The sequence below is a fragment of the Ovis canadensis genome, chromosome X (genome assembly GCF_042477335.2).
Source record: "Ovis canadensis isolate MfBH-ARS-UI-01 breed Bighorn chromosome X, ARS-UI_OviCan_v2, whole genome shotgun sequence".
NCBI classification, from domain to species: domain Eukaryota; kingdom Metazoa; phylum Chordata; class Mammalia; order Artiodactyla; family Bovidae; genus Ovis; species Ovis canadensis.
Window position 1 is genome coordinate 94,400,972 of NC_091727.1, and position 13,463 is coordinate 94,414,434.

At 39.8% G+C, this 13,463-nt stretch overlaps 1 pseudogene; it reads left to right on the plus strand.

The window, feature by feature from the left end:
• Positions 1–13,463, plus strand: part of LOC138930814 (craniofacial development protein 2-like) — a 45,816-nt pseudogene that overhangs the window by 16,850 nt on the left and 15,503 nt on the right.

The following is a 13,463-nucleotide window of genomic DNA, read 5'->3' on the forward strand; positions in this document are numbered from 1 at the left end:
AGAAAAAGGGAATTCCAGAAAAAAGCTATTTCTGCTTCATTAACTATGCTAAAGTCTTCGACTGTGTGGTTCACAACAAATTGTGGAATATACTTAAAGAGATGGGAGTAACAAACCACCTTACCTGCCTCCTGAGAAACATATATGCAGGTCAAGAAGCAAAAGTTAGAACTGAACATGGAACAATGGACTGGTTCTAAATTGGGAAAGGAGTACGTCAAGGCTGTATATTGTCATCCTGTTTATTTAACTTCTATGCAGAATATATCAAGCAAAATGCCAGGCTGGAATCAAGATTGCTGGGAGAAATATCAACAACCTCAGATATGCAGATGACACCACCTTATGGAAGAAAGCAAAGAACTAAAGGGTCTCTTAATGAAGGTGAAAGAGGAGAATGAAAAAGTTGGCTTAAAACTTAACACTCCAAAAACTAAGATCATGGCATCAGACCCCATCATCTCATGGAAAATAGATGGGGAAACAATGAAAACAGTGGTAGATTTTATTTTCTTGAGCTCTAAAATCACTGCAGTTGGTGACTGCAGCTGATGAAATTAAAACACGCTTGCTCCTTGGAAGAAATACTCTTACAAACCTAAACAGCATATTAAAAAGCAGAGACATTACTTTACCATTTAAGGTCCATATAGACAAAGCTATGGTTTTTCCAGTAGTCATGTACGGATGTGAGTGTTGCACCATAAAGAAGGCTGAGCGCCAAAAATTGATACTTTTGAACTCTGGTGTTTTAGAAGACTCTTGACAGTTGCTTGGACAGCAAGGAAATCAAGTCAGTCATTTATAAAGGAAATGAGTCCTGAATATTCATTGGAAGGACTGATGCTAAAGCTGAAACTCTAATACTTTGGCCATCTGAGGCAAAGAATCAACTCTTAGAAAAGACCCTGGGAAAGATTGAAGTTAAGAGGTGAAGGTGGTGACAGAGGATGAGATGGTTGGGTGGCATCATCAACTCAGTGGCATGAGTTTGAGGATACTCTAGTATAGCGAAGGATAGAGAAGCCTGGCATGCTCAAGTCCATGGGATCACAGAGAGTCAGACATGACTTAATGACTTTACAATAACAATGTAATCTTTAAATATATATTATGCATATATTATAAATTATGAATTGTTCATAGTTATGTATATATTAACTATATATCATGTATATACATACCATGTATATTCCGTATATATGTGTGCATCTAAGCATAAACATGCACACCTCTACACATACACACACAGATTGCTTCCTTTATCTCTTTATAATAACAGACATCTGGCTCTCCCTTGGGAACTGAAAATTCGCTGCAGTTCTTCAGAGGTAAGTCATTTTACAAGGTCCTGCAGCTATAAGAGTCAGCAATATTTTCACTTCCCGTTGCTAATAATAGGCCAAATATTCTCTTTCTTTGTGTGAAAGCTTTTCATTGGAGTTCATTTTCTTTGCCGTACTACAGTTTAGTGTCTGTGATTTAGTTATTTGCAGATGTTCTCTAGGACAGTCTTTTTATATTCATTGAAATCTTTATTACATACTTTACAACGTTCGCTGCTGCTGCTGCTAAGTCGCTTCAGTCGTGTCTGACTCTGTGCGACCCCATAAACGGTAGCCCACCAGGCTCCCCCATCCCTGGGATTCTCCAGGCAAGAACACTGGAGTGGGTTGCCATTTCCTTCTCCAATGCATTAAAGTGAAAAGTGAAAGTGAAGTCACTCAGTCATGTCCGACTCTTAGCGATCCCAAGGACTGCAGCTCACCAGGTTCTTCCATCCATGGGGTTTGCTAGGCAAGAGTACTGGAGTGGGGTGCCATTGCCTTCTCTGACAACTCTCTCTAGTTCCATCATTTACAAAGTTGCTAATATCAAGCTTGGATGACCCACACCAAAACAGAGTATTTCATTCCCTTCATGTCCTAAACTCCAATGACCTCATTATATTCAGCTGTCCATTCCCAAGTTCATAACGTACATTTATTTCTTTTTAGCCACCCATTGTGTTAGTATGGATTTTCAAAACAGCAGATGCTAAAATGAAATAAATGTACCAGAGCTGTATTATAGGAAATCCCCATATGAAAATGAATATGGAGGAAATGAGGAATCCATATCAAGCTGCCATGTCAAATTTGGCCTCACTTGAAGGATAGATGGGAAGGAGGTTGGTGATGACTTAGACATTCTAAGAAAGGCTTGGCAGAGTTATAGGCTACTCCTTGAAGCAAGGTAAGTCATGTCCAACTCTTGCAACCACATGGACTGTAGCCTGCCAGGCTCCTCTGTTCGTGGGATTCTCCAGGCAAGGATACTGGAGTGGGTTGACATTTCCTTTTCCAGGGTAATCTTTCCCACCCAGGAATTGAACCCAGGTCTCCTGCATTGCAGGCAGATTCTTTACCGACTGAGCTATAAGAGAATCCCATTAATAATATAAGATCCACATACCTTCCAGGAACAACTCTGTCTTAGTATTTTCCTTAGTATTCAAACAGGCAGAGAGGTCCACTGGGAGTAGCCTTGGTACAAACACAAGGGTGGATTTCAGGGCACAGCAGCTGGGGCTCTTGGTCACTTCTGCTCCCTGTAACAGGAGGGCTGTGAGGTACATTCTTTTTTGTGTGTGTGTGGCTTTTTATTTATTTTTTAATATAAATTTATTTATTGTAATTGGAGGTTAATTACTTTACAATGTTGTATTAGTTTTGCCATACATCAGCATGAATCCACCACAGGTATACACGTGTTCCCCATCCTGAACCCCCCCTCCCTCCTCCCTCCCCGTACATTCTTATTGTTGCCACCATCTACCCTTTGGGTTACACAGCTCGAGTTTTTCACACATGTTTGTGGAGAAGGCCCTGTGTTGTTCCCATGGACATTTCTCTTTGAAGGAAAGCTCGGAAGAGAGTGGTCAGTGGAACAGACTATGACCCCAGTCACTGCAGTCCATCTTGTGGCCACAGCTGGCACTCATCCTCTGCCTCCTCCATTCTGCCTTCCAGATTCAATCCTGTCAGGAATTGCTGTTCTTCTCTTCTCACATACAGAACAGAGCAAGGGAACACCAGGAAGCCCCATGTGAGTCACCAGGGATCCACACGTGGTCCCCTGACTGCCGCTGTAAAGTCGCCTTGCCTCCTCCAGAACACTGGGATCCATGACCCATGCCGGACAGGGATTCCTCCTCTTGTATTCTGGTCCTTGGGCACAAGGAATCTACAATGCCCTGGCATCAGCTCTGACTTAGAGTTCATTGGGACCATTGTTACGCCCTCTGGAAAGTGTGTGACCCCTTTGAGATATAGGACCTCTAACCATGAACAGCCCAGAGGTGAGGAGACAGAAAGCATAAGTCCCCCAGTGTGTTCTTAGGAGTAAAGGTATTTGGAGACTGTTCCTGCTTCTGTCCCATGGTTCCCAGACTCATGTATCTTGAATGTTGGGGTATAGAACCATTTAGAGGGCAGTGATTTAACAACTATACTGTATCTTCAAGGTTTGCGCTCTGTGTTCAGATAGTTTCTTCCAAGCTGACACTTTAGTTGTGCCTTTAAAAGGTTGTTTCAGTGTTCTCTGATATTGGCTGCCTCTCATTGCCTTGCCTCTGCCATATGTTATATGACCAGTGGACGCCATGGTCACTGGTGATGCCTGCTCCTCCTTGGCTGTGAAGGTAGTCTGGGCAGATGCTATGCTATGTGAGATATTAGGCCTATGGATCAGGAATTCCTTAAGTCCACAGAGGGTGATGCTGGCTGAGGCTTTGCAAGCCAGGAAAGATAAAGTCTTGCCTGGATAAGTATCTATCCCAGTGAGGATGAATTACTGGTCCTCCTAGGATAGGGGCAAATGTGGCCTTTTGACTTCTGGTAGTCAAACACTACCAGCTAGCCTCTATCATATCATGGCCCCCTCATCAGCATAGCCTCTCATGAGTCCAGCTGTGCAAGTGCCTTTCTTAATATTAACCCCAACTTCTAGAGGAATTTTTAATGATACGTGTGCCCCTGTCACCAGGACAATCTTGATGAATGCTCCATACTCTGGCTTCTCTCAGGGAATATAAATCAGTTGTGGAGTTTGGGGCTAAGTCCCTTTGTATTATCTCTTGCCATCTTCCAGGGAAACATATGCATGTTTCCTCTATGGAACACTGACCATCATATTTTTAAGGCTTCTAAGAGCCATCCTAACAGAAATTTCTCTCTGTTCCATGGAGTCCTTGCTATGATGTTCAATCTCATGCCCCAAGAAATATACCCAAGTCAGTGAATTCTTTATACAGCCTTGCTTCTGATCCCCTCAGAAACCTTCAGAAACTAATCCCTGGAACCCTCTCCTGGTTCCTGTTGGTATAGTTGGTATGATGGTATGATGGATAGTTCTTTCCATTTTTAAGTATATATCATCTACTTCCTTTAGAAGCCCCAGCTTGTCCACAACCAGATTATACTGGAATTTAATACTAGCTATAAGCTTGGTGGCCAGGAGAGTAGATGGGAGAAACTCCTAAAGGGGCACAGCTTTCCTTGAGGGAGAGAAGCTTTTGGACCCTCCTGAATTATAGAAGTGCTAACTGTTACATGAGAAGGGTAGACCACCTACACCTCCCTAGTGTGTCTGTGCATGTGGAATGAGGTGGGGCTGTAAAGTCAATATACTCAGAACATCCAGGCAAATGTGCCCCTTCAAGTTTCCAAGATACAAGGTTTTCTTTACCAGGGCCCTGACCTACACACAGTGGACCTTCTTCAGTGTCTCTGGAGCTCTACAACTCTCACAGTTCTTCAGCCTGCTGTCTGATTGTGTCTGGCCTTCTGCTTAGTGATGAGAGCCTTTTATGTGCCACTACTAAGGCCCTCTGGTTCTTGCATTTGGCTATTAACTGCTTGTTAACAAGTCTAAATCTCTCATTACCTTCATGCAGTCTGTCAAGATCACTTAGCATTAACCAGACAGCTCTACTATTTTTGTAGGTGCTTTTCTCATGTATTCCTGACGCCTGCTTCTCTGCACTCACTGCAACATTTCTCTCTACTGAGTCATTTCCCAGGTTACCATGGTATAAAACTGTTTTTTGTTGTTCAGTCATTCCGTTGTGTTCAACTCTTTACAACCCCATGAACTGGAGCATGCCAGGATTCCCTGTCCTTCACCATCTCCCAGAGTTTCCTCAAACTCATGTCCATTGAGTCGGTGATGCCATCCAACCACCTTGTCCACTGTGATCCCCTTCTCCTCCTGCCTTCAATCTTTCCCAGCATCAGGGTTTTCTAATGAGTAGGCTCTTCGCATCAGGTGGTCAAAGTATTGGAGCTTCAGCTTCAGCCCTTCCAGTGAATATTCAGGATTGATTTCCTTTTGACTTGATTGGTTTTATCATCTTGCTATCAAAGGGACTCTCAAGAGTCTTCTTCAACACCATAGTTCAAAAGCATCAATACTTTGGCACTCAGCTTTCTTTACAGTTCAGCTCTCACAACCATACATGACTGCTTGAAAAACCATAGCTTTACATGGAATTTGTCAGCAAAGTAATGTCTCTGGTTTTTAATATGCTGTCTAGGTTGGTAATAGCTTTTCTTCCAAAGAGCAAGCATCTTTTAATTTCATGATGGCAGTCACCATCTGCAGTGATTTTGGAGCCCCCCAAAATAAAGTCTGACACTGTTTCCACTGTTTCCCCATCTATTTCCCATGAAGTGATGGGACTGGATGCCATGATCTTTGTTTTCTGAATATTGAGCTTTAAGCCACCTTTTTCACTCTCCTCTTTTACGTTCATCAAGAGGCTCTTTAGTTTCTCTTCACTTTCTGCCATAAGGGTGGTGTCATCTGCATATCTGAGGTTATTGATACTTCTCCTGGCAATTTTGATTCTAGCTTGTGCTTCATCCAGGTTGGTATTTTGCATAGAAGTTAAATAAGGAGGGTGACAATATACAGCCTTGAGGTACTACTTTCCCAATTTTGAACCAGTTTGTTGTTCCATGTCTGGTTCTAACTGTTGCTTCTTGACCTGTAAACAGGTTTCTCAGGAGGCATGTAAGTTGGTTTGGTACTCCCATCTCTTTAAGTATTTTCCACTGTTTGTTATGATCCACATAGCCAAAGGCTTTAGCATAGTCAGTGAAGCAGAAGTAGATGTTCTTCTGGAATTCTCTTGATTTTTCTATCATTGAACAGATGTTGGAAGTTTGATCTCTGCCTTTTCTAAGTCAGGCTTGTACATCTGCAAGTTCTCAGTTCATGTACTATTGAAGTCTCACTTGAATTTTGAGCATTACTTGGCTAGCATGTGAAATCAGTGCAATTTTGTGGTTTTGAACATTTTGAACATTCTTTGGCATTGCCCTTCTTTGGGTTTGTAATGAAAACTGACCTTTTCCAGTCCTGTGGCCGCTGCTGAGTTTTCCAAATTTGCTGGCATACTGAGTGCAGCAGTTTCACAACATCACATCATCTTTTAGGATTTGAAATAGCTCAGCTGGAATTCCATCACCTCCACTAGCTTTGTTCATAGTGATGCTTCCGAAGACCCACTTGACATTCCACTATAAGATGCCTGGCTCTAGGTGAGTGATTGCACCATCATGGTTATCTCAGTCATTAAGATCTTTTTATATAGTTCTTCTGTGTATTCTTGCCACCTCTTCTTAATATCTTCTGCTTCTATTAGGTCCATACAATTTCTTTCCTTTATTGTGTCCACTTTTGCATGAAAGTTTCCTTTGGTATCTCTAATTTTCTCAAAGAGATCTCTCGTCTTTCCCATTCTATTGTTTTCCTGTTTCTTTGCATTGTTCACTTAGGAAGGCTTTCTTATCTCTTCTTGCTATTCTTTGAATAACTAATTTGAGCCAAGGACTATCCATGGCACCCATCACGATTGTGTTCTCTTCACCTTAAGTGTGGGCTGGGATGGAGATGTAATGGTTATGTGGACCAGTTAGAAAAATTTATCTTACTGACTAGTGTTTTGGACCATTCTGGATACCACTGATTTTAGCCTGGGTATTCTAGAAGGAGACACTAAGAGAAGATTAAATGTACAAGGATCTTATTAGTGGATATGCCTGTGAAGAGGAATACAGAGGGAACAGGGAATGCTGAAAGATTTATCAAGTCTCTTGACAGCCTGAGATGAAGAGAATGAGAGATAGTTGGGTTGATGCAACCTAGGCTGTGGGCCAAGCCATCAGGTAGTCCTTGAACCAAAGTAGACCAACAAAGGAGTCCTTTGTCTCCTAGAAACGTATCTACCTTAGTGGAGGACAATGTATAGGAGGAGTGGCTTCAGCCCAAGTTTTAGATGGTTTCAGGGCAAAGCAGCCTTTGACCAATTACATTTCCTAACTTAAAATGAAGCTAAGAGGAACATTCTCATCACTGCCACACTCAGAAAGAGCCAGCACTTCTAAATCTTAAAATCTAAGACGATGAGTAACCATATTGTTCATTGTCCAAGGCAGAATGCTTTTGAGAATGAAGGAAAGAGGAGTCTGTTGGGAATTACACTAGAACTGTTCCAGGCACACTCTATAGTCACATTATCATTTATTTCCCAAGTCCTTTTCTATGCCTTTGGCTTTGTCATCTTCTTAGATCTTACCACTGCAATTCATAAATCTTACTGATTCATAAACTTTACCAAATCTATTCAAATCCGTCAAATAATCTTTATTTAAACTTATTAATCAAAACTATATTTCATGGTCTGTCCATTAAAGGATTTTTTTCTTTTACCACTAAATTCTTTTGTCCTCTTGCCTTTCATCCACAATCATGAAGAAAAAAAAAATCTCTGATTTCACTGAAATGACTACTAAGCAACGCTGGTGAAAGTTACACTTCAATGAATACTTCAGTTCAGTTCAGTTCAGTTCAATCGCTCAGTTGTGTCTGACTCTTTGCGACCCCATGAATCACAGCACACCAGGCCTCCCTGTCCATCACCAACACCTGGAGTTCACTCAGACTCAAGTCCATCGAGTCCGTGATGTCATCCAGCCATCTCATCCTCGGTTGTCCCCTTCTCCTCCTGCTCCCAATCCCTCCCAGCGTCAAAGTCTTTTCTGATGAGTCAACTCTTCGCATGAGGTGGCCAAAGTACTGGAGTTTCAGCTTAAGCATCATTCCTTCCAAAGAAATTCCAGGGCTGATCTCCTTCAGAATGGACTGGTTGGATCTCCTTGCAGTCCAAGGGACTCGCGAGAGTCTTCTCCAACACCACAGTTCAAAAGCATCAATTCTTCGGCGCTCAGCCTTCTTCACAGTCCAACTCTCACATCCATACATGACTACTGGAAAAACCATAGCCTTGACTAGAGGGACCTTAGTCAGCAAAGTAATGTCTCTGCTTTTGAATATACTATCTAGGTTGGTCATAACTTTTCTTCCAAGGAGCAAGCATCTTTTATTTTCATGGCTGCAGTCACCATCTGCAGTGATTTTGGAGCCCAGAAAAATAAAGTTTGACACTGTTTCCACTGTTTCCCCATCTATTTCCCATGAAGTGATGGGACTGGATGCCGTGATCTTCGTTTTCTGAATGTTGAGCTTTAAGACAACTTTTTCCCTCTCCTCTTTCCCTTTCATCAAGAAGCTTTTTAGTTCCTCTTCACTTTCTGCCATATGGGTGGTGTCATCTGCATATCTGAGGTTATTGATATTTCTCCTGGCAATCTTGATTCCAGCTTGTGTTTCTTCCAGTCCAGCATTCCTCATGATGTACTCTGCATTTAAGTTAAATAAGCAGGGTGACAATATACAGCCTCGACGTACTCCTTTTCCTATTTGGAACCAGTCTGTTGTTCTATGTCCAGTTCTAACTGTTGCTTCCTGACCTGTATACAGATTTCTCAAGAGGCAGGTCAGGTGGTCTGGTATTCCCATCTCTCTTAGAATCTTCCACAGTTTATTGTGATCCACACAGTCAAAGGCTTTGGCATAGTCAAATGAATACTTATATCACTACAAATTCAGGATCTTCAAAATCATCTTTAATGTCGGCACAGCTCCTATTTCACCAAGAAAAGCCAGTTAGTAATACCCCCTGTAATATTCATATATCCAATGGTTTCTAAAAATATTTTCATGCCAGTAGAAATCATATTTGACTCCTTCCTTTTGGTCTCAAAGAAGGTTCCTCTTCCTCTGTTTTAGTGCTTGAACCAGTCCTTCTAGGAATTTATTCCATAGCTCATTTTCTATCCTTTATTGTCAACCTCCTACATGCTTCTAAATTTCCCCTAAGCATATGAACATTATTGTATCTTTCTAATTGAAGTATTTAATGAAAATTGCTTTGACCCTGATATATTTTGGCTCATACAAATTTGTTTTCTTTATCTTCACATATATATTCCTTAAAAGTATCCATAAATGTGGTTTTCACTTCTTTACATCTATTTCACTCTCCAACTCATTGAAACCTAACACCTTTGCTTCATCATTCTATTGAAAATATTTTAGTAAGGTCATTGTGGTTGATTCAATGGCCACAATTTCTTTTCAGATTCTATTAAGATGTGACTTTTTTTTCACCTCTTTGACCTGTGTTGGTAATATGATTTTCTTTGATCAATAAAATGCAGCAGAAATGCCATGCTACTTCAAGAGACCTTGCAGCTCCCTTTCCAGCACTTTTTGAATGCTGCCACAGAAGAGAACCAAGGCATCCTGGCCTGACAACCATGAAGTGTGTGAGTGAGACTGCCCTATACAAACCAGTCCCTTGCTCGTCTCCTAAATGATCTGCTGCCAAGTGAGTGAACCTAAGCCAGACCAGAAGAAGAATCATACAGCTGAGCACAGACCAAATTGCTGACCCTCAGAACTATGATTTCATAAATGGTTATTTTAAGCAATTAATTTTCAGGGTAATCTTTTACATAGCAAATATTAATTGAAACAAAGCTGAATAGTGCCACATGTAAAACATCACATATATTATATATATTATTATTTAATCTAAATCATAAAATAATAACAATAATTCTAAGAAGTACTATTTTATCTGCTTTTAATGATGAAATATTGGAACACAAAGGAGTAATTTCAATGAGGTATCATAGCTTCCATGGAAGAGCTAGCATCTTTAATCAAGCTCTCTATTTAGCTTAAACTCTCAGTAGAACCTGAAAATTATGACCACTCAATATTTCTTCATATTTAACTCTGTTGGCAACCACAGTTGTGACATATTAATTCTATTTAATTTTGTTCTGCTATTTATTATGTGGATAATTCAAGTAGTTTTCTTTGCTACTCATCAAACACAAGAGTGAACCAATTCCTTGCTCTCTTGCATTCTAATTGCATTGTCTGAAGAAAAGTCTTCAGTCTTCACTTTTTCTTCCAAATATCAAGTTTGAGTAAAATAATTTTGTGATGGATTCTCTGGAGATGTGCACAATTAAATTATGTTCTGACACACACACACACATATAGTTACTGGATTATCTGTGGCAAATGGTACTCCGTTTATAGTATCATTTTTTCTTTTTAAGTCAGATTAGTCCATGGTAAAGATCAAATTTTTAATCTGGGTAATCAGTTCTATTTTAGTTTAGTTAAGTAATCATTAGGAATGATTGCAATATCCTGTAACGTCCCAGCACTCATATAGTCTCTTTAGATTTCATCTATCTCAACTATTTTGAAATACTTGACCATTTATTTTAATCTAAAATATTGAAGCTTTTGGAATTTATTTGAGGGTAAATGATTCAGAATATAATTAGTGCTTCAGAGTAGTACAATCAATAGCTTCAACAATGCCAATAATATTTATCAAGAAATGCTGTTTTTCCATTTATTACAATTCAGACTTCAGTCTTAGTCTCAGAAAAAAAGAATGCCATTTAGAAAATGATGCAATCAATTATTTGCACAGATATCCATGGGCATCTGCTTAAAATGCCCTCTTCTCCTCTTTTACTTAGCAAAGACTTACTTAAATTAGAGCCCAAATAGCCCTTCTCCTGTGATAGGCAGTCAGCCATGATCATGAATGAGACATTATTTTAGGTGATGCAGACAGAAAAGAAAATAAGAAAAATAAGTTCCACCACTCCTAGTTTTTATCAATTTATAGAATAGTTAATAAATAAAAATGTTAGTTTAAGGTAAATGCTATGAAGAAAATAGAATGGAGTTGAAGTCACAGTCAGGATCTATATGTGTGTGCATGTGCACATTTATGTGTGTATATTATTGGGGGACGTCATTTAAAAAGTGTGGTGAGGGACATTTTTCACAGAACTAGAACAAATAATTTCAAGCTTTGTATGGAAATACAAAAAACCTCGAATAGCCAAAGCAATCTTGAGAAAGAAGAATGGAGCTGGAGGAATCAACTTGCCTGACTTCAGGCTCTACTACAAAGCCACAGTCATCAAGACAGTATGGTACTGGCACAAAGACAGACATATAGATCAATGGAACAAAATAGAAAGCCCAGAGATAAATCCACACACATATGGACACCTTATCTTTGACAAAGGAGGCAAGAATATACAATGGAGTAAAGACAATCTCTCTAACAAGTGGTGCTGGGAAAACTGGTCAACCACTTGTAAAAGAATGAAACTAGATCACTTTCTAACACCGCACACAAAAATAAACTCAAAATGGATTAAAGATCTAAATGTAAGATCAGGAACTATAAAACTCCTAGAGGAGAACATAGGCAAAACACTCTCAGACATAAATCACAGCAGGATCCTCTATGATCCACCTCCCAGAATTCTGGAAATAAAAGCAAAAATAAACAAATGGGATCTAATTAAAATTAAAAGCTTCTGCACAACAAAGGAAAATATAAGCAAGGTGAAAAGACAGCCATCTGAATGGGAGAAAATAATAGCAAATGAAGCAACTGACAAACAACTAATCTCAAAAATATACAAGCAACTTCTGCAGCTCAACTCCAGAAAAATAAACGACCCAATGAAAAAATGGGCCAAAGAACTAAATAGACATTTCTCCAAAGAAGACATACGGATGGCTAACAAACACATGAAAAGATGCTCAACATCACTCATTATTAGAGAAATGCAAATCAAAACCACAATGAGGTACCACTTCACACCAGTCAGAATGGCTGCGATCCAAAAATCTGCAAGCAATAAATGCTGGAGAGGGTGTGGAGAAAAGGGAACCCTCCTACACTGTTGGTGGGAATGCAAACTAGTACAGCCACTATGGAGAACAGTGTGGAGATTCCTTAAAAAATTGCAAATAGAACTACCTTATGACCCAGCAATCCCACTTCTGGGCATACATACCGAGGAAACCAGAATTGAAAGAGACACATGTACCCCAATGTTCATCACAGCACTGTTTATAATAGCCAGGACATGGAAACAACCTAGATGTCCATCAGCAGATGAATGGATAAGAAAGCTGTGGTACATATACACAATGGAGTATTACTCAGCCGTTAAAAAGAATTCATTTGAATCAGTTCTGATGAGATGGATGAAACTGGAGCCGATTATACAGAGTGAAGTAAGCCAGAAAGAAAAACACCAATACAGTATACTAACACATATATATGGAATTTAGGAAGATGGCAATGATGACCCTGTATGCAAGACAGGGAAAGAGACACAGATGTGTATAATGGACTTTTGGACTCAGAGGGAGAGGGAGAGGGTGGGATGATTTGGGAGAATGACATTCTAACATGTATACTATCATGTGAATTGAATCGCCAGTCTATGTCTGACGCAGGATGCAACATGCTTGGGGCTGGTGCATGGGGATGACCCAGAAAGATGTTCTGGGGAGGGAGGTGGGAGGGGGGTTCATGTTTGGGAATGCATGTAAGAATTAAAGATTTTAAAATTTAAAAAATAAAAAACTAAAAATTAAAAAAAAAAAGTGTGGTGAGGGAATACTTCAAAGAAGCTGACTCTTGAACTGAGGCATGCCTGCCAAGAAAAAGCCATCAATCCAGAAAATTTGGGGGTGAACATATTAAGTCCAAAAGAATAGGAATTTGCAAGCTCACAATGTGAGGATGAGATTGGCTAATTAAGGAATAAGAAGAAGGCTGGTATGGTTGGGGGTAGGTTAGAAAAGAAAACATTGTAAGGAATTTCAATGAGAGACAAAGGAGATTTGGGCATGTTAAGAATTTGGATTTTCATTTATGTGCAAATAAATGCCTTTGGAGAATTTAGTAAGGGGAAAGACATGGCCATATTTATGTTAATAAAATATTATTTTAAGTGTCATGCGAAAAAAGGGGTGTGGAGACATAAAATAGGAGCACTGGGACCAATTTAAATGTTATTGTAATAGTCAAAGCTAGGGAGAAGAGTTGCTTGGACAGTAGCAGAGGGAGAGAGTAGTTTAAAAATTTGAGATATTTCCAAGATACAGTTGACAGTGTTGAACTGAATGTTAGGTGGATGGAGAGAGACCTCAAGAGTAGTTCCTTGTAC